The following is a 21,410-nucleotide window of genomic DNA, read 5'->3' as shown; positions in this document are numbered from 1 at the left end:
AAAAACCAATCATTACCTGCATTTGTCTATATTAAGTGTTTTTTTTTTTTTTGATTTTGGATTTGAAATATTTTTAGATCGGTTACGGAATGAAGGGATTTCAAAATTTTTTTAAATGAATGGCCGATTATCAAAAAAAATATACAAAACTATGCGTGTGCATATTACGCCTGACAATAGCTGACTTCAATATGCCAAGCTTTTGAAAGTAGAGAAGCGAACAAGCCACTGGTACAAACCACATATACTGGTATAAATTAATTTTTTGTAGATTAACTGCGGTGATACACGTACAATGATGTATTTTGTTGTCCCCTGTAGTAATATCAACATAACAACCATTGTCTTCACCATATCATTCATCGGTGAGAAAATTGTATCTCCTTATCATTGATGAGTTTCTTTTTCTAATTGTGGCTTATATTTTTCAATAAATAAAAAGTCGGGTAAGTTCAAAGCTGCTTCAGAGCAACTGACGATTTTTTGAGGCTTTTTCTTTACTAGTTCCATAATTTTTGAATTGTCTCTGACAAATATTATAACTCTCGAATCATCACGAAATAGTCACGCATTCACATATTAGATAGTTGCCCAACATGGCAAACGAGGCGAGCTGAGGGCATACGGTCCCCGACTTGCGAATGCAATCCCAGTAGATCAATAAATCACTTCTTGAAAAATTATATTTCATAGTTCAAGTTTCTGATATCATTTATCCTCTCTTTCTAATCTGCTGAACGAAAAATTAATACTCGAAATTTTACTATCCCTGTCTATTTGAACATCTCTCGTACACTTGCCTATCATATACATTTTACGAAGTATGTTCATACCTAAATTAGTAAAGCTTACATTTTTTCGCAAAATTCTTAGCTGCGGAATTTAAATTTCTATACCAAATTTTCGCAACTTTTCCAACTCGTTTCAGACGTGGCTTGTGATTTGAGAACTTTTTCGCAATTTTTTTTTTTTTAATTTTCTCAAGGACTACTTACTTAGCATAACAGCGGCGCATAGCGCAACAGAATCACTGCCGTTGTTGACAGGAAAAATATGATAGGCTCTCTTTTAACTTGGAATAAAGTTTTTATATGCTATGCCTAATGAGCAATTTCCACTTTAATGCGCTTGTTAAACAAATTTCGATGGCTGCAAAGTTTTTGCGAAATCCGTATCTGTATTATTCGTGCTTAACTTGTGGAATTTCGCAACTTTAAATAAGTGAAATCATTAACTTGAGATGAATGGCAATGACTAACTGGGATGTTTTTTAACCACAAGCTCCCGACCAAGATATTACAAATTGTCTTGTACTCTTTTTATGGCAAACTTGTATTATACTGGATTACGGTTCGTATATTGGCACCTAGTATAAAAAAGAAAGTGATTCGTCATCAATTACAATCCTCATAAAAAAGTATCGAGTTTGGTGCTTTACTTTACTACTAGAGAATGTCTATAGCTAAAATTATTGTATCATGCTGTATGTTCATATTGATACACTGTATAGTTATAGTTCCTCTATATAGTTATATAGTTTCTCTTCTCATGATCTTTCTAATGATAGTCCGGCACTCTCTTCCTCTGCTACCTCCACCTAACTGTTTCTTTGGTGACAAAAGATATTTCATTTCATATTGGGCTCGTTTTTGTGCATTGTTTCTCCAAATTTAGCGAAAGCGGAGCTAACGATACAGATATTGATAATACTGCTGCCTCATAAAATATTTTAGTGTTTCGATTTGTGTCCACCGATCTAATTTACTTCTTCTACATTAGATTAATAAAATATTATGACATAGCATCTCGGTCTGAAACATCGTTTATCTTATCGAAATTATCGCAGAAGTTTTTTGTAATGCTGACTGAATTGGTGGTCTTACCAAGTGCTAGTTTACTTAGCTCCCGACTACCAAATTCTGATATAGTTGCTTAAAGAATCTATAGGGTTCTATATAAGTTATTTTGAGGGCACCTAATTGATTATTGTCCTTCGTCATTAGCGAGAGATCAGTTTAATTGAACTATTTTTAACCAACTGGTCATCAGTAATCCTAAGCCTTAAAAGTCGTTGTCTGTTGTCAGATATTCTTAGCTTTCTTCTTTGCATGACCATACTTACTTCAATAAGTTTTTTATAAGTTTTATGAAAAAAGTATTTATAAATTGAGTGAAACGATTAAAGCCACTCAAAGGAATGTGTGTCATTCAAAACAGTTAAAGATACTACATAACCTCAAAAAATAAAAGTAATTTATTTCATATTTTTATGACACAAGTGAACCAATATTTTTATTAAAAATATTTTCATTTCTCTCTACTTCTGGTAAATAAAAACAATCAATATTATTTCTTGTAAAATTTGTTTCTCTTTTTCATATTTTTCAGTGTAAAAATTTTCATAATGTGTCAAAAGTGTTATTATAAATTTGTTGCAATTAAAGCCGCTGTCATTCAAACATCAAATATTGTTCAGCTGTCAGCTGCACAGGTAAATTATTTTGACAGAAATTTATATTCCAAAAGTGCAGAAGTATTTAGAATGCAGAGTAATATAAGGATGTAGGTAGGGATTCCCTTTTTACCGCTCTCTCTATTACACAGGTACCCAAGGCTTATGCTTCTTTGTAATGCCAAAATTTAAGTTTTTCGATATCAAATAGCAAAGCGGTACTATACTACAAAGTAGTTCTATGTTTCTATTTATATATTTGTGGTTCTCATCAGCAATCAGCATCAACAATTTCAACCGAGAAATCTTATCACTATTGTGTTTTGAAAACAAAACTACTTCAACTTCTTCAAAAAAAATGTCCGGCAATGCTTTGTGTACAAATAATCTTCTATTATATTATATGTACACATGTATTTAATATGTTTTAAATAAGGACCTCTCCACACATGTTAATCCATTAGTGCGCAGATGAGCAAAATAATATACAAACATGTATTATATTGTGTGTACAGATAGGAAACCTTTGCTTTTTGCTAATTTTTCCAATTTTTCTATATGAGTGTATAAATAAACACACATATACTTATATATTATATTTGTATATACATATGTGATGGATATATCCCTATTGACACATGAATGTCACACAAGGTAGCTTAATGGCTACACTATTCTCAGCTGCCCTTACGATGCTGCTATTCAATGTCATTTAGGGTTTTCTGCTTGTCCACACACACATATACTCATACACACACACATGAGTGTACACATAGCGGTTTCTTTATGTCCATTTGTGCCGAGATTACAAAGTCCTCAGTCACGTCGATCATGTGGGCACACATATTCCGCTTCTATTCTCTGTTGACTATTTTTAAGTTGAACAAAAGTCTATGGAGAAGTACATATCTATGTGTATACATGTGTGAGTGTGTTAAAGCCTGCCTATATCAATGCATGTCCACGCAGATCCTGATCGAAATGTTTAAGCTGAGTGGACAATGGCTAAAGAATGTTAGAAAGATATGTGTTTACTCATTCAATGAGCTTATATTAGAATGACAGCACATTCGAAGCGAACTTATAGCGGTAATTTGTTATTTTTAAGTTACAGCTTTAACAACTTAGAATGGGCAGAGTGAATACTCGGTACTATTTGCGCCGTTGTCTTTAGCTCGTTAAATAACACTCAAGACAACGAAGATCGCCAGTTTATGTCTTTTTATAATTTCTACGAAAAATTGCACCCGTATTGAATCTTTTTCGGTATCAAAATGAAATTTTACATGTATTTTTCCCACAACAAGGTTACTCATTTATCGGAACTACCGATATCGGAGCACTAAAGGATAAATCTGCCATACAAACAGATCGATAAAAATCAAAATGTCTAAGGTAACGATACAATCTTCGAACAAAATCATTATATCATATAGATGATCGGTAGAGCAGATTGGATAGTAGTAGACTAGTAGAATGTTTTGAGGTAGAAATCAAAAAACTGACTGAATTTGTAAAATAAAATCAAAGAGAAAAAAAGCGTACCTGTTGTTGTTGCATCTCCACTCCACCAGACGCCTTTAATATGGCTGCTTCCCTCTTCTATGAACTGTCGAAAACATTTTGCCATTTTAAAATATATTTGAAATATAATCGTATTGGGAAAGACACTCACGTAGACTTAAATAAATAACATCAGAAAGTTTTGACAAGCGCATCAATCACACTTAGAAGATACTAACATATAGGTATTTACACAAGCTTTTAAGTTAATGTGTTCACAAATTTATACATACATACAAACATACTATATATGTATACCAACATACTTGTACATAGAAAATATGCTTTTATAAAATTTTATGATATATATCTCGTTAAATATATGCAAATACAAACAAATACTCATATAATTTAATGTATAAGTATCAGTTTGACTAACAGTAAAGCGTCAAGAGCCGACATTAAATTTCGCATATATTTGTGGCATAACGATGATGTATTTTCCATAAGTGATAGTCACATCAGCAATTTTAGCCAATTTGAGCGAGTAATATGTAAATATAGCTAGGTTTATACATATATACTTGTATGCATATATGTAAAAGAAAGAGTTCATAATTTTTCAGCAGACGCCTACAAGTGTACCTTTACATACGCAATGTCCCTTACACACACACATTTACTCCCACATAAGCATACTTACACACACACACTTATACACAAATAATATTTTTTCTTAGCTCATCGATAATAAAAACTCAGTCCTTAGGTAGACACGTCATCAAGTCACCAAATATGTAACTTTTGGAGTTCACAGCAACGACAAAAAACCGACAAGAAGAGATAAAGAAATATTTTCAAAATTTAATTTATTCACACCAGCAAAATTTGTGCAAAGCATTAAATGACACATTGACAATTTGTTCAATGGCAGTTTTGCTGAAAATTATGTAAATTTAACATTTATCGAAATTTTATTAATAACACGCACTCATTTGCATGCACACATACAAACACATATAATAAAACGTGTTTAGTACGATATTGAAATACTTTAATTCAATAGATAGCTAACCGTGAAGGGACGTGTATGTGTTATGGCAAAAATAATATTTAAGAATACTTGAATTTAGTTAGTTAGTTGCTCTCAAAAAACATTTATGATAAACACCATTTGTTACATGACTTTGTTGTGACTCTGTAGGATTAAAATAAAGTTCCACAAGTCATAAGCCCTTTTTTCCAATTGGAATTGCATATACCGCCTGAACAAATTTGACCTGGAATGAGAAAGAAACAATACAACATTTTCACGTATTTTAATATAAATCTTAATTATCGCTTTCAAATTAGGCTCCTTTTGATTCAATAAAAGTTAAGCACATCTTTCAGTTTCGATAAAAGAAAAGGCTCACACAAGTCTGTCAATTATGGCAGTTGCGCGATGACGCTCTTTTCGTATTTGACACGACCTTTAATAAATGCTTTGCGCCACTCAAATACTTTTTCTCATAATAAAGTTGACCCCCTAAAGGATTTCTGTTGCCACGCTCTTATTGGAAACTCTAAATTTCAAACAGAAGCGTTTTTTAATAATTTTCATGGTGAAACTTGCCAGAAAAACGTTTAGCTTCGTACACAAATACATTTTGATATGTAGCTACCTCGCCAAACATACACTACATGGTGCTTTAAGACCAAACCCTTACAAACATAATAAAGATTTTACCGATTTTAAAATAAAATTTATTCGGTTTAAATGGACCTTCCTGGTCAAATCTGATAAGGTTCTGTATATACTTTAATGTAACCTTATTTTATGGTACTAAATTTTTTCACTATTCTATATTACAATGCATTTATTTCTATCTTCTTGATATTCCTTTTGATGCCCTTCCTCTATTTCATATATCTGCTAAAATAGTCCTTTTTCGTCGTTTAAGTTACGTAGGCCTACCATAATACCTTTTAGTTAATCGTATACCTAAAACCTTTGACAATTAGCAACACACGAGTCTTAAGTTTGATTGAACTCGTTCTAAAATTTAACTCGCACATTCATAAGTTTTTTGATTTCTCGTAAAAGATTATTTTCTCATTCTCATATTTGCCTATAGTTTTATTATCTAGGCGTCTGAAGCCGTGCTTGCTACTTAATCCATCAAGTTTGGAGCCATTTATAATGCAAATCCTTTTATCCTTTCGCAATGACGTTGATGGGCTTTAGTTTGAAGGCTATTTTTTCTGCACACGATAAGATTTGCGTTCTTGACTACCTCTTTTCCATCACATCTTATCCCTTTCAAGCGACACTTATTGCCATTTGGTTGAGTGACTATTTCTTCTGTGTCGCTATATGTGAAGTGATAAATGTGTATTGGCTTCTTAACTACCCAAATCAAACCTCTTTGCTGTAGGTTCAATGGGGTCTAATTGGCTTGAATTATTTGCATTTTCAGGTTATTTTTTCGATTTATAACAGCTTTGTTTCGGCAAAAAACAACCTATTTTCATGATTTTTTTTATATAGAATTCCAAAGATACATATTTTTAAAGATTTTGTTAAATTTCCAAAGGAAAATATTCAAAGCTCGACCATTACTACTTTCCGTCTTCCCTTCATTTCGGCAGTCCCTCGTAGAAAAGGTACCTCCGCGTTGACAGCCGAAATTCTTACAGAATCATCTAAAGTAAAACGAAAAAATACTTGTAGCGTTACGTAATTAAGACCATAAACTAGGTATTGGACAAAGGAAAAACTAAAAGATGTGAAAATTGCATATTTGACAGACGTTACCAAAAAAATACAAAATGAAAATTTTTGCACTTTGTTTTTTCGAATAGTCGTACCTGAACAAAAAAGAAAAATTATACCACGAAGACCTGTGTGAAATTTCATTACGATCGGTTGAGTAGTTCGCGAGAAATCTTTACAACAGACTTGCAAAACAAGAAGAAAACTTAAAAACTGTTAACTTCAGCTGCATCAAAGCTCTAGTATTCCTCACAGAAGCATTTTTATAGCATAAAACTGAATAAAAAGATTTTTATCTTGATATTGATCTGCCAACTTATATGGCAACTATATGTAATAGTTTTCCGATCTGGACAACACGTCCGTAGATTATAATGTTGGCTTGAATAATTAAACTTGCAAAATTTCATGAGGTTCAATGACGCTTTTGTTTACATTGCCGAGGTCAACGACCCCTTCGTTTACATCAATCCTAGTCAACAACCTTTATGTACAGCTAGGTCAATACTTTTTTGTTAACATTTTATAAGGTCAATGACTTTTTTGTAAATTTTTCAGATCGGGCTACTATAACATATAGGTCGTACAAGCTGACCGATCAAAAACAGGTCCCAATTTAGAAAACTTTTTTATCTCAGAATTTAGCTGAGGCAACTTTACAATCCCTGAACAAATTGTTCAGATCGGACCACTGTAGCGTATAGCCGTCGTTCAAGCTGATCAATCATGTTTGGCTCAGTCCGTTTATTTTTGTGGTACTCTCAGATCGAATTTAAGTACTTTTCTGAATTTTTATCGCTTGTACCATTCCAGCACTTTTTAATTTTTTATAATGTGGGGTTATGTTTTCAATTTTTAGTTTGCTGTCAAAATGCTTTATTAGAAGATTAAGATAAAAATTTTTAGTATCTAAAAAATTAAGTAGACATAATGGAAACTGAGAACATAACGTTGAACTGGTATGATACAAATGGTAAATATTAATTTTTCAAATGCAAAATAGATATTCTTCTAAATATTATACGAACATACCCACAATATTATTAACATAATTTATTAATATAAATTATGGGAACCCACAACCACCTCAATCCATCATTTGTACAATATATATTACATAAAGCCACTTATTGGTTTTGTTATGAACGCAGACACTTATTTAGTTAGCAAATTGAATTTTTATTATTGCAATCATAGTACTTGTTTATTCACTCGCTCATAGAATATAGCACACACGCGTATTTAGCCCAATCGGCGGCATGAGCACGAGCACAAATCGCGATCAAAGAATAACACTGAATCGGTGGCAAAAGTTATGTATACGCTCTGTTGCAATTATTTTTGTATGTTTGTGTGGTTTGTTCTCGTGCGTGTGGCAAATACAAATTTGTGGCATCCAGAACATAAGTGCACTCGTGCAGAGGTCAATGGCATTACATTTGCAGATCCAATTAGTTGAGTGTTACTCATACGCACCGTAGAGCGCTTACCATACTTGCATATTAATATTATTTCTCTGTTAAACTCAGCGACTTTCTCTGAGCAAATATGTCGATTAAGTGTTCTAAATGTAAATTTATAAAAAAAAAATATTTATAATTGAAGTTTTTAAATAAGTGGCAAAACGAATATTTTTACCAACCTTTCAAACACAAATCCAAATTTTTATTTGCTACTTAATGACAAATTATTTTGTTCAAATATTTTGCAAAAGAGTGGCCATATCTTTTTAAAAAATAAATATCAAATATTTTAATTTATTAAATAATAGTTATTTATTTTATTTTTCTTAACTATGTCTATTCGTAGCTCTTAACTTATATTTATAAAAAAAAAAAATTATTTTAATTCGAATTTTGAAATAGCTGACAACAAAAATATTTTTTTATTTATGTCTATGTAATATACCTTATGTTTCAAACCTCGTTCGCTAATTAAACATATTACATCAAGATATCTATGTTCAAATAATTTGTAAAAAAGTGACAATGGCTTATCTTCGCTTATTAAAAACATTAAGTATTAATTTACAGAAATAATAATTTATTTACTATATTTACGTTTTATTTATATGGCAACCCTTCTTATTATGAATGCTGGTTCTCAAATTTTTTAATTATCAAACAATTACTTTATATTTGTATCTTTCACTTCACTGAATGCTTTTCGACCCTTTAAACCGACTTTTGGAAACAAATCCACAGCATTTCTTTTCTTCAGTGTTCTTTTAGGAGCTCTATTAAACATTTTATATTTGTTATCAATTTTACTACAGTTTTCCATCAGATTGTGCTACTTTCCTACTTAATTTTTGTTTATAACTACATACCTACATTGAGGTCATACTGACTTTCTTGCCCGATTCCTGCGTATTTCCATTTTATCTCATAAAAAATTAATTTTATTATTTCAATTCTGACTTTATGTGTGATTTCATCTCAGAAAACATCCCACTCAACGACAACATTGTTGTTCTTCAATATATATTTAAGCCGATAATCTCTGCCAAATGCCGCCTGGTATTTCGCTTGTAGTTGAGAAGATATTTCTAACATAAATAAAACAATAAACTACAAAAACAAAAATATTTAACACGAAAATATCAATTCTTGACTTCCTTAGTAGGCTTCTTACATGTACGTGTATGATATGTATTCATATGTACATATGTATGCTCAAAAATATTTTACACACTTGGCATCTTGCATGAAGTCCTTCCAAAAACAAACGCCTAAAGTCGGTTGGCAACACGCCACGTCTTACAGATGCTCAACTTCACAGCGAACGACAACACGCTTTCTTTGACCTTAGTTGTCAACTTAAACTTTTATTTCCCAAATACTTAAGCGCACATTTATATAGAACTATATATGTATATCCAAATATATTTTTGTCGCTAAAAATACTTTTACTCTGAGACTCTTAGCCTTTCCCTTGATTTTGGAATATTCTTTTTTTTGCTTGTTGCCACATATGGCTGCTGTTGACATTCTGTGGCCTTGTAAGCTTCACTGGCTGTCTGTAGTTTTCACTGTTGCAGCTGCTCAGATGTTTTCTGAAAGAAAATGTTCTTTGGTTTTCTTGCCAATATTCTGTAATTACATGCAACGCCACTTAGTAGTGTTGGAGTTATGTGTTAAAAATGTAGAACCTAAAGCTAACTGTTTTTTTAAATTATAAAGTAAATTGTAATTATTATGGGAATGGTGTTTGTAATGGTAATAGTAATTGTGTTGGCAATAGAAATTTTAATGGTCATGCTGATATTAAGTATTAACATTATGCGTAAATGTAGTTTTAAGAAATAAATTTATCTAACTAAATAGTAACAGGACACATTAAGTAATCATTAACTACTGTATTCTTAATTATCATCTGTAACATAAATACGCTGGTGAGTGTGATGATGACGTTAGCGAATACCATTAGGTAGTGAATAGTAGCTACCATTAGCGGTAATGGTGTTTATTGGATTGGTAATTCTGATTTGATGGTAATGGTAATCGTAATTGTTAACATTATGCGAAATTGTAGTTAAAAGTAATCAATCAATCCAAAAAAGTAGTAAATATTGTCTTTAATATTTGTTATAATGCTGATTAATTGTAATGGTAATGTTGATACTAGTTGTATTGCTTACAGTCATTTTATTTGTAATGGTAACCAATATTGTTGATATTATGCGTTATATTAGTTTAAACAAATAAATTAATCTAAAAAAGTAGTAAATATTGTATTCTTAATTATTGTCTGTGACGTCATTACGTTGGTACTGGTATTGGCAATGTTACTGGTAATTGTAATGGTTTATGACAATTCCAATTGTAAAGTATTGCTAATAGTAATTTTAATTGTAATGGTAAGCGATACGTTATATTACTTTAAACAAATAAATTAATGTAAATAAATAGTAAATATTGTATAATCAATTTTTAACTGTAATGTAATTATGCTGATAATGGCAATGTCAACGTTAATTATAATGATACTGTTTACATTATCGAAAGCAATTATACCTATTACCTTGGTATTATTGCAAGTAATCATATGAGTAATTGTAGTGATATTGGCGTTTTCACTGCTATAATTAAATCTATAAAAACGAAGATATTTTCTATAAGCATTTGATTAGATAAATTGGGAATAATTAAAATTTTCTTGGTACTGATATTGATATTAATATGATTGAATGACTGAATGGAACCTTTTTACCACTAACCTATTAACTGGGAACAGGGCTGTATCATACAGAAAAGAGTTTAGACTAGAAGTTTATAGGCTATAATATACTGAAAGCTAAAACTGGTAAGACAAATGTTTTAGACTTAATATCTTAAAGTATCCAAAATATTAGAATATATAAAATAGTAAAAAATATAACAAGATTTCAAGTTTTATGAAGATATACTGCTACTTATCCAATAATAATGACATAGTTTTGATATTGCGGTTTCGTTGAAAATTTAATTAATTAATGATTACTAATCCTCAACGGTAACTCTTTATCATTCAGTTCTTCATCCCCTCTACATGTCTGCTTTGAGTTTGCTTTTCGCTGAGGCACAGTTGCACTTTTAACACTCGCAACTGTACCTTACACATATTAGCCAACTGGTTTGGAATACTTGCGGTCGAATTTCTGCGGCATTCCATCCAAAACACAATCAAAATCGATATGAAGGCCCTCACATAAAATTGCAGGCAACAAACGCCGTTTTGGAGGGTGAAATGCCAGCACCTCGCAGGGCTTGAGTACGCCACTCTGGAAAGGGAGAGGTGGGTATGAGCGGGGAAAACAAATTGTTTGCTTGTGTAAAATATCAATTTCAATCTGTAAAAAATTAATAACACAATAAATTGAAATTGAAGTTGACAGATATTTTCGGAGCATTCTCCCTTCAGAAAGATTGCTTTCACTTTGCTTTCACGGTTGACAGTTTTCACATTACTGGCACAGCAAACTACCTGATGCTTAAAATACTTGTAGTACGCACTTGTCGTGGAGCGCTATGTATGTGTGCGTAAAGGAGATGTGTGTGCTGTGGGCAAAGCCATAAAAAATGTTTGATAAAATTTCCCATATACACTGAAGACCGACATCAAGGAAACAATGATTTGTATGGGAAGATTAGGTGCCAATATTTTTGGCTTCTTTTACGTTATCGAATTTTAAATTGCTAAAGAAGAATGGTATAAAAATATAAGGAATAGGAAAGGTGAGTTATAAATACTCTAGAAAATTAACTATAAGGAATACCTTTAAATTTGAGGACATTGAGGATAAATAATTTATATATCAGGGCTCAAAAAAATTCTTAGAAGACAAAAAGCTACCTCCTATCTGTTTAAGGGTATGTCTCTTGCTTTGGAAAATCGTATTCGAAAACCAAAAAAAAAAGTTTAGAATTCTAGTAAAAAACAAATTTTTTGACTAAATAAAAGACTTAATCAGGAGAGTGCCCATCTGCGGTTACAGCGGCCCAACACATTATTTATTGATTCTTGGTGACCAACCGAGGACTCAAATTTTCCTATTAACGGTCGGTCAAGTAAACCCTATCGTTTAAGGGTTTATTAAACACGATGTTTAGAATTTGACCGCTTATGGCCAATCGAAGCAAATCCTACGCTCTCTCAAGTCTAACTTGTTGCTGCTTCGGTGTAAGATCATGGGCCTTTTGGAACTTGTAAGGCTTGAACTTGCGCCCATTTTTAAATATGCGCCGGATGCTGCGGATATTTTCAGTTCTTTACCCAACTGATTGACGCTTCGTTGTGGATTTCGCTCAGTTCGCTGCTTCATTTTTAGTATCATGACGTTTTACATGTTACCAGTATTAATATAACGATTTATGGTGCGATAAACAAAAACTTTATTCACTTTATTAAGTTGTTTGGGCTCATGAACAATCGCTAGCTGTGAGTTTCCAACTAAATATTAAGAAATTATGCTATTACATTTGAACTCCATCGCTGATACATTTGTTTTTTTTGCATTCCCTTTTGGCAACATACTTTTGTACGCTTTTAAACAATAATCCGAATCTGAACTAATTTAGACAGCTGCGCCATAACTGTGCGAACGGTCTGAAGTTGGTTACAGTTGAAGTGCCGGACCCTGTATAGGGTATATTAAAATACGATATTATTTGCATTACTTTCCATAACATAACATAACACAGCATAACATAGCATATTAAAATATAACACTGTATAACGCAACACAACATTGCATAACGTAACATAACATAAGACTGCGTAACCTAACATAACATAACAAAGCATAGCAAAATATAACATTAGATAATTAATAAAGATTTATATTTATATATTAACATACCGTAACTTAACGTAACATAGCATAACATTACTTAATACGTCATAACAAAAGAATAATACATTGTAAAAAAATTCTTAAAGTTTCGACAGCTTAAATGGCAACATTGTATAACATACATCCATGACGCTTTTAATACGAACACGATCTATCATCATTTATTGATTTATACAATATACCATATATCAAAATATAATATTTAATTTTTAAGTACGTATATCTCCATATGAAAGCATTACAATTTTTAACTTTTTTTTCCACTTTCACACTCTTAATAGTTTTCATATATGGTATAAAACGTTATAAATGCGTAATATATATATAAACATTATGTTTAAATTAAAAGTTATCTACAAATGACAGCTGTTGGCGAAAAATTCAATTAAAAATGCCATAATCTCATTACATTATTTATTTGACACCAATAATGTGCAAAGCTAGACGTTAGAAATAATTTATGATTATACTGGTACTTTTATTGGCTGGCTTTTATTGTATAATTAGAGAACAACAATAAGTGTTAATCAGGGAAAATCGCTTTATTATTTTAAAATATTCTCCATTATGGTCTATACACTTTTGCATGGATTTGAACCAACTGTCGAAGCACTTTTACTACTGTGATTGAGGTGTCTCCTAAGCATCAGCCGCCTCGACAGGTTTCGAAAAACGATGATATTTTATTTTTTACATACGGGAATAAAAACAAGTCTTTCGTTGCCAAGTCAAGACTATATGACGGATGACTTATCAAATACTTATTTTAAGTGCTCAAAAATGTTGTTTTTCAGTCGATGTGTTAAAGCTTGCATGGTTATGGTGAAGAGTGTTCCGTCTTTGGCAATTGGTTTTCCTCATTTCTTACCTACCTATCTGCGCCATATCCTTCGCAAAGTTATAATCTTATGTTTTGTTGGCGTCCAGCTCTGTATTTCCTTTGGACCGCTTAGTAGTTCCGATTGTTAAGTTTGTATGGCAGCTATGACAAATGAGCAGCTTCTAGAGAAAGAAATGCAAAATGTTAGATCGATATCTCATAAACCGAGGACTAGTTCGTGTATATACATACAGACGCACAGATGGAAACAAATGGCTAAATTGACTTATCTGGTCATGCTGAGTATTCATATATATAACTTATAAAGTTTCCAAAGTTGCCTTCTGTGTGTTACAAACTTTGTGGAAAACATAATACAAGTATATCCTGTTCAGAGTTAAAAGTTTTTTCATTGTTTTATTAGGTATTTAAATTTGGAGCTGCTATTCAAAATTACTTTGTAACCATTACTTTTTGGAAGTATTTTATTTATGTAGTAATTACAAGAGGTATTTTAGCTTACCTCTTTATTTATTTCTTAAATCAGTTGGCAACGCTACCAAAAATGAATAAGAGTCTAAATAAATATACAGGGGTAAAAGGGGTTATTACCACTTGCAAGGTTTTTTTTTAACTTCCCGCTAAGAAAATGGATAATTTTCTAAAAATCGGGAAGATATTGGTTTCACCCCATTTTGCAAAAATCGAGTTCTCAACAGATCTCGACGTTCTGAGGGTCGAGGAAGCTTCCCCGAACATTTCTACGATGATGTCCGTATGTCTGTATGTATGTGTGGATGTATGTGTGTGTGTGTGGATGTATGTGACCCTCTTATAACTATTAAACTGCTCAACCGATTTGAATAAACTAAACGGCATTCCAAAGGGTTTCATTGCACTTGAATTTCGTGTAAGTTTGGACCCAATCGGACCAGTAGATTTCGAGAAATCTCAAAAATAAAAATTTTGAAAAATCGTTTTTTCGAATTTTTTCCAAACGACTTGACCGATCGACACCAAAAACTAATCAGTTCTAAACCTTGAAGAAACACATCGTTTGCCGCAAACCGCGAAATCGGTTGATTTACTTGCTAGATATCGAAAACGAAAAATTTAGAAGAGCTCAAAAGCAGTGAAAAAAGCGAAATTTGAACGTTAGCGTATGAAATTAGAGGAAAGTTGCAGGGATGGCCCTTGAGGCCAACCGTTTTCCACATTTTTTTTTGCAAAAGCCATTATATTTAAAAAATAAGTAAAATTTAATTCACTTTAATAAGTAATTGATTCAAAAATAAAGGTGCCAGGTGATGAGGAAGATTTTTCTGCTTAACAATTAATCAAATCTAAAAACCAAAATAATTTGTTAATAATACAGATAAATACAATATGTAATCGAAAGACTATTCAAGGTTCAGTTTTATAACAAAATGGCGGCTTCCCAAAATTGTTTTTTTTAATAAATGTTTTCGGCATTGCTTGACAATATTTATTTAAATAATTCCAAAAAATTTTTACAACAAAACAAATTAAGAATTTAAAGTATTTTTTATTTACTACTCTCCCTGTCGTACACACCAAGTGGAAATATTTTTTCATGTTAAACGCATTACGTGCAATTTTTTGCTGAGATTTGGCACATCAGTTGGCCAGCATTGCCAAACTTAAAATTTATTGACCCGAAAATTCGACAACATTTTTGCATAACGTGTTAGACATTTATTGACCATTTATTTAAGTGGAGTGAATAAATGTTTGTCGAAGGCACATTTTTTACTGTTTGTGTGTATGTTTGTGCTGTAAAAATTTGAATATCAAAACTTGAGTTTTCTCCTGCTTTGATTCTGTCCGCTCCCTTTCTGTGGTGTCTAGCAAAACAATAAAGCGCCGAAAAAATTGTTTACAAAGTCGTTGACTTGAAATACTTAGCTTGCTTGCGTTTTATTTCCCCTTTGCTTTTCATATATTTTTTCTATTTTTTATTTATTTGTGTATTTGCTTCCTAATATTGCCTTCTGCCTAAAGGAACGCTAGGCTGGCAGTCGCAGCAGTTAACGCCCACACTATTCTGAAATGAACGCTTACACACATATATACATACGCTTGTGTATGTGTGGCGCTGCTTGTTCCAAACAGCAAACAAAATTTTCGAATTTCGCAAATGCTTTTCCATTTCACTTGGCACTCTGGTTCATAACACCGGCAAATCAGCCGACGAAGTAGCCAACCATAGAAATTGAACCATGGAAATTAAGTGAAAGTGGTTGGTGAGCGCTCGACTTCGCTCAGGACGAGAAGAGAGAGGAGGGGCAGTAAATGTAGGTTGCAAGTGGAACCGAAGCAGTTTAGGGCTGGAAATTGGCTAAGTGTGCTATTGTAGTTGTGGTTGTTGTCTTATATCAACCATGTCTTCTGTTTGTTGTTTTTTGTTTTGTTTTTATTGTTGATCAACATTCATGAGGCCGAAGTGTCAGCTGCCCAGTCAAGTGTATACAGCTTTGGATACTATCTTTCGACAAGTTGTAAATTAACTGCCTGCTCTATGTGTATATATGGTATATATATATATATATATATATACAAGAATATATATTAAACAAGGCGTTGCTCATGCTTAAGAAGTTCCTATTGCGATCGGAGATAAGCAGAGCACTACTCGTAAATAAATAAACAATTCGAGTTAACATGACAATTAAACTTGGAAAGGCAAATGTTCACGAGACTTATGCATAATTCTGGGCATGAACTAGCATAGATTGTGGTAGTAGATTAAAGGGTTCAATTGCATATAAATGACTTAAGAAGTGAAAAGTGATACCACACATAATAATATTTGAGAGTATATGTTTAAAGTATGCCGTTTTCTTCGTATGTATGTCTTATGAGTCTGTTTTAGTATTTACATAAACGAATATCACTAGTGATGAAACAGTTAAGATTTCTCCTTTTACGAGTATATACTATGAAACTAGCCAAATGTTGTGATCATCTTCTGTACCAACTCCAAATCGTCAGATAGTACAGAAATATTGGTTTAATTTCATATCTAAAGCCTCAGCTGTGACACCGATTGTTATGTAGTACATATATTGTAGATAGATGTTTGATAGCCGTTTCCTTTTGACTTAATTTTAAACTTAGGGATGTTTGTTCAAGCATAGAGTATGTTATTCAGACTGCCAGGGTAGTTCGACGTTTCCAATTTGATCGAACTTACTTCTTTTGCTCAACAGGGTTTGAAAGAAGAATATATGCTATATGTAAGATTAGGGTGGTTACTTTCCAAGTTGATTTTGTTTCCAAACGCCCACTGCAGCTTAAGTTTTTGCACTAAAACATAAAAACATGCCTTTAAAAGTTATACGCAGTTAGAGTTATAAATATATCAAATGTACTCATAGTACAAGTACAAGTGATTTATACATTCTGTGTTGCTCATACGACATGGTGTACTGTATGAATACAGTACATTTAATGCACAAAAGTTAGCTAGGTATAACTTTTAAAGGAATTTTTTTTATGAAAACATTATTAATTTGTAGAAAATTTTGTATTAGCATATCCCGTTTCCAAAGTTGTAGGTTTATTTACTTTGAAGATAAAAGCCTCGGAGAGAAGAGATATGCAATCATTGGGTATAAATACATGGTAGTTTAAACAAATTCTAATTGATTTCATACTTTCTTGAGTTTTTACTTAATGGTTCCATGAACTCCTCCTATTTGTACATGAATGGTATTGATCATGTTCTGATAACATTAATCATTATTTCTTAAGTCTCTACCAATATTTTATATTCTTAAATATACACAATCATTCTATTAATATAATTTAAATATATGATTCGGCCAATTTTAATTGACATGCCGCTTAACCATCCACAAGACAGACATTTTTTCTGAAAAATATGGGGTCCCCACTTTGGCTCGCTGCAGTACTCTTAACTACTGGGTTGAAGTGAAAAGTTAGACGCTTGGTAAAATTTCTTATTACGATGGTTGTTGGTGCTGTGTCTATGAAGGATTTTCACAATAATAACGTTAAAAATCCATTTAACTCTAAAACATATATTTCTTACGGCCACTTATTGCAACACAGTTTATACTTTAATAACTCTTAAAATTAGAGATTTAATATCGCAAAAAACTGATCGAATTTTCGTCGAAAATGTGTTAATTTGCAAAAAAAAAATTCTGCGAATTGATCGTTATTTCACTTCAGGCTTCTGTAATTCACATGCAGGAAAAGAATGATAATGTGAAATAGCTTATACTGAGAATTTAATATAATAAAATCAAGGAGATTGAATTGAACAAACGATTTATATACAGTTGTATTACGTTTGCCACGATGTTTGTAATATCGAAAAGAAAACGTCACAGACTCTATAAAGTATATAAATAAATAATCAGTATAAACGTGAACTAGGTCCTTCAGTTTTTAAAATATCGAGCTGAAATTTAGCACACGATAATTGCTCTATAAGTAAATGCTAATATAGCTGTCAAAACATACCAACTGAACGATCAAAATCATGTTTTTGCACTGAAAAAGTTTATAGTTGAAAAGAAATATTCACGAATTTGTCACAAACCATAGCTTAAAACAGCGGAACGATCTCCCAAGAAATTCTTCAGATTGAACCGCTAAATCACATAGCTGCCATACAAATTAACTGATTAAAATCGAATTCTTATATGAAATGTTTTGTATTTGTAAAGGATATTACAGCTTCGGTGTCAACGAAGAAACATTTTTTCTATTTCTTAATTTTAAGCACCGTTCAAACTCTTTTTGTAATATGTTTAATTACTTAAGAAATATTGGTACGCTCATAATTAGCGGCTTGCTTAATACCCACAAAATTATACAAAAAACTAAAGTACTGAAAACAGATAAAATAATGCAAATAAGAAAATTTACAATGGAAGAAATCCCAGTAAAATATTTTGAAGTTAAAAATAACGCACAAAAGCAAGCAAAAACGAACATACACAGCAACAACAAAAGAAAAGAGCACATTGCGCCGCTTATGAACGCATGAAAAATTACGCGCTCAGGAAAAAGGTTCAAAAAAGCACTAAGGTCACACGCTAAAGGATCGCTTGTTGCTTCATTCAAGTGGATGGAAATGCGTAAACCAAACAATATTCTGAGGATCATATGAATTAACATAAATAAAAACGGGGATACAAATAAATGAAAATAAAGTAAATTACTTGTAAACGCACACGCATAGTAAAGTTATGAACGTGCTGCGAGCTTTTGTTGCATTTATAAATATAATGTACTTTTGTAGTGAAAGGAAAATTAATTCCAGGAATCGTCTCTGCGTTTGTATGCAAACAAATGCAAACTTGCTGGCTACAAATATAATTTGAAATCCAAATTTTTTTGTTTTTGGTCCCCTTTTTTGCTTATATTTACTGCCACGTGCAACCAATGTAATTACTTAGCATTGAATATAATTTCGGTTATTTGCGCTATCCGCTCAATATTCGCAAATTTTACGTTGTGTTCGGACATTTTACGGCAACAACCACAATGGTAATTAGGGATTTTCTTCACTTCCTTATTACGGTTCATGGGCAATGGCAACCATATTGTGTACATAGCAATATTTTGGCTTAATGACTATGCAATTTTGTGGAGGATAGCAAAAAACCAGTTAATTTTTTGACGGGAGAATTTTCGATTGAAAATTATGAAGCTTTACCGATTTTAAGTCAAAAGAAGGTGAAAAAAAATATATTTAAAATAAAAACATTACAGTTTTTGGGACATGAAAAGGTCAGCATAAAATATTCAGTTACACCCTTTCCTTACTTGTTATTGTTCTACCCATCAAATTTTTATTTCACTTAAGTCATATTACTCTTTTTGTGTCGCTTAGCCATCATCTCTTCCACATGACTTCGCATCCCTGACTCTGTTGCATTTGCTTTGAAGTGCAGTGCGAGTAATTAACGCTATGCTTTCAACTCATCTGCTTCCCTTTTGGATGACTCTTTTAAGTTGAGTAGTTGCTTTGTCGTTACCTTTAATTTTCTTTTTACATTTTTCTTTTACTAACACACTGCTTATGCAGTTTTATATGCTTCACTATTTTCGTGTTCTTTGTTGCTGCACTCTTAGAGTAAATTTTATGGCTTGACCTCGCTAACTTGTTTCCGATGCTGGGTAGTTGTTGCACTACTTAGTAAACCTTAGTGGTTGTAATGTCACTGCAATTTTTACTAATGTACTTTTTCTGTTGTGCTCAAAGAAAGTTTTCTTGTCCTAGTTGCTCTATATTTTTTGTTGGTTGTTCTTAAACGTTTTTGCTTAACATGTATATGTATCGCACCTCTTTTAATTACTTTGCGGCACTGTTTAACTGGCAATGGTAGACTCTTATCAAATGACCTGAATCTTTTGTAAAACGACGTCGGGTAAAGGTCGCAATAGAGATGCTTGTCAGCGTAACTGAGGACCCAACATGCATCAAACGCATCATTACGAGATATGGGTTTATAAATATGACGCCAAAGCTTTTCTAAAATCCAAGTTCGTTAAAGGCACTGAAGACCATCTGAACCGAGGCTTATAATAAGGATGTAAAAGATTGAATTAAGCATTGGCATGCTTGTATTGGCTTAAAAAGAGCCTATTCGTATTAAAATATGTTAGGAGTTTCTGTTTTTTCTCAGTCCGGGTCAGTTTTGATCAGATATATCTTGAGACCAAGGAGGATATATACTTGTTGGACTACTCTATAATGCAGATCTCACTTTTCCCGGATTATAAACCTTCCCCTCATAAATACTGATGTACTTAAGGTTGTATATTTTTCTGTCCTTAATACAATAATTCGAAGAGTATTAGGTCTATGATAAATGTAGTGATTCTATGTAGAAGGCTAGAACTCAATCAAAAAAATAAGTAAGATCTGAAAAGTTAATGATCAATAAAATAATCGTACCTCATCTTGATAAACCAGCTAAAAGTATATAGAATAAGGCCCGATACAATTTTAGCGATATATCAAAGAAGAAATCGGCCTCTAAACCCACGAAAAATGTTTACTCAGAATCAAAAGAGCAATGTACTGAGGAGGTTTAATAAAAATGGTTTCATAATTTCTTGCAAATGTTTTCGAATAAAATAAGAGCGTCAATTTTGGCGGTTATTTCCTAATCTAATAATAGGCACCTTTTTTCCGGAAAATGTTTCAAAAAGTAAGTTCGACGAGGAGTAACATCAGTTAAAATGAATTTTGTTGTTGTTTTAAGTAAGTGTTGATTGTAGTAGTATTTTCTCCCTCAGAAAAAATAAATATTTGCCGACCAAGATATGAAAATAAATAAATTCTCCCAGGTCAATTAAACGGTGAATACTGTGTAAATATAGTTTCATATATACCTTAAATCGTAGGTGAATATTACTTTTGCATACATACACAAATACTAAGCTATAAAAAATACACCAATAAATACACAACTCACTTACCTTTCGTACAATTGTACGCTCACAACTCTGTACATCGCCACCACAATTGCTGATTGCCTAC

General features: G+C 32.2%; 1 long non-coding RNA gene across 1 annotated transcript in view; it reads left to right on the top strand.

Moving 5' to 3' along the window:
- LOC118682286 (uncharacterized) overlaps positions 1-21,410 on the top strand; it is a 319,104-nt gene that overhangs the window by 70,936 nt on the left and 226,758 nt on the right. The window contains exon 2 of the long non-coding RNA XR_004978029.2: positions 2,389-2,491. This is a non-coding gene — a long non-coding RNA (uncharacterized lncRNA). The remainder of the gene's footprint in view (positions 1-2,388; positions 2,492-21,410) is intronic.

The sequence above is a fragment of the Bactrocera oleae genome, chromosome 3 (assembly GCF_042242935.1).
Source record: "Bactrocera oleae isolate idBacOlea1 chromosome 3, idBacOlea1, whole genome shotgun sequence".
NCBI classification, from domain to species: domain Eukaryota; kingdom Metazoa; phylum Arthropoda; class Insecta; order Diptera; family Tephritidae; genus Bactrocera; species Bactrocera oleae.
Note: the sequence above shows the minus strand (reverse complement) of the source record. Positions and strands in the feature narration are given on the sequence as shown.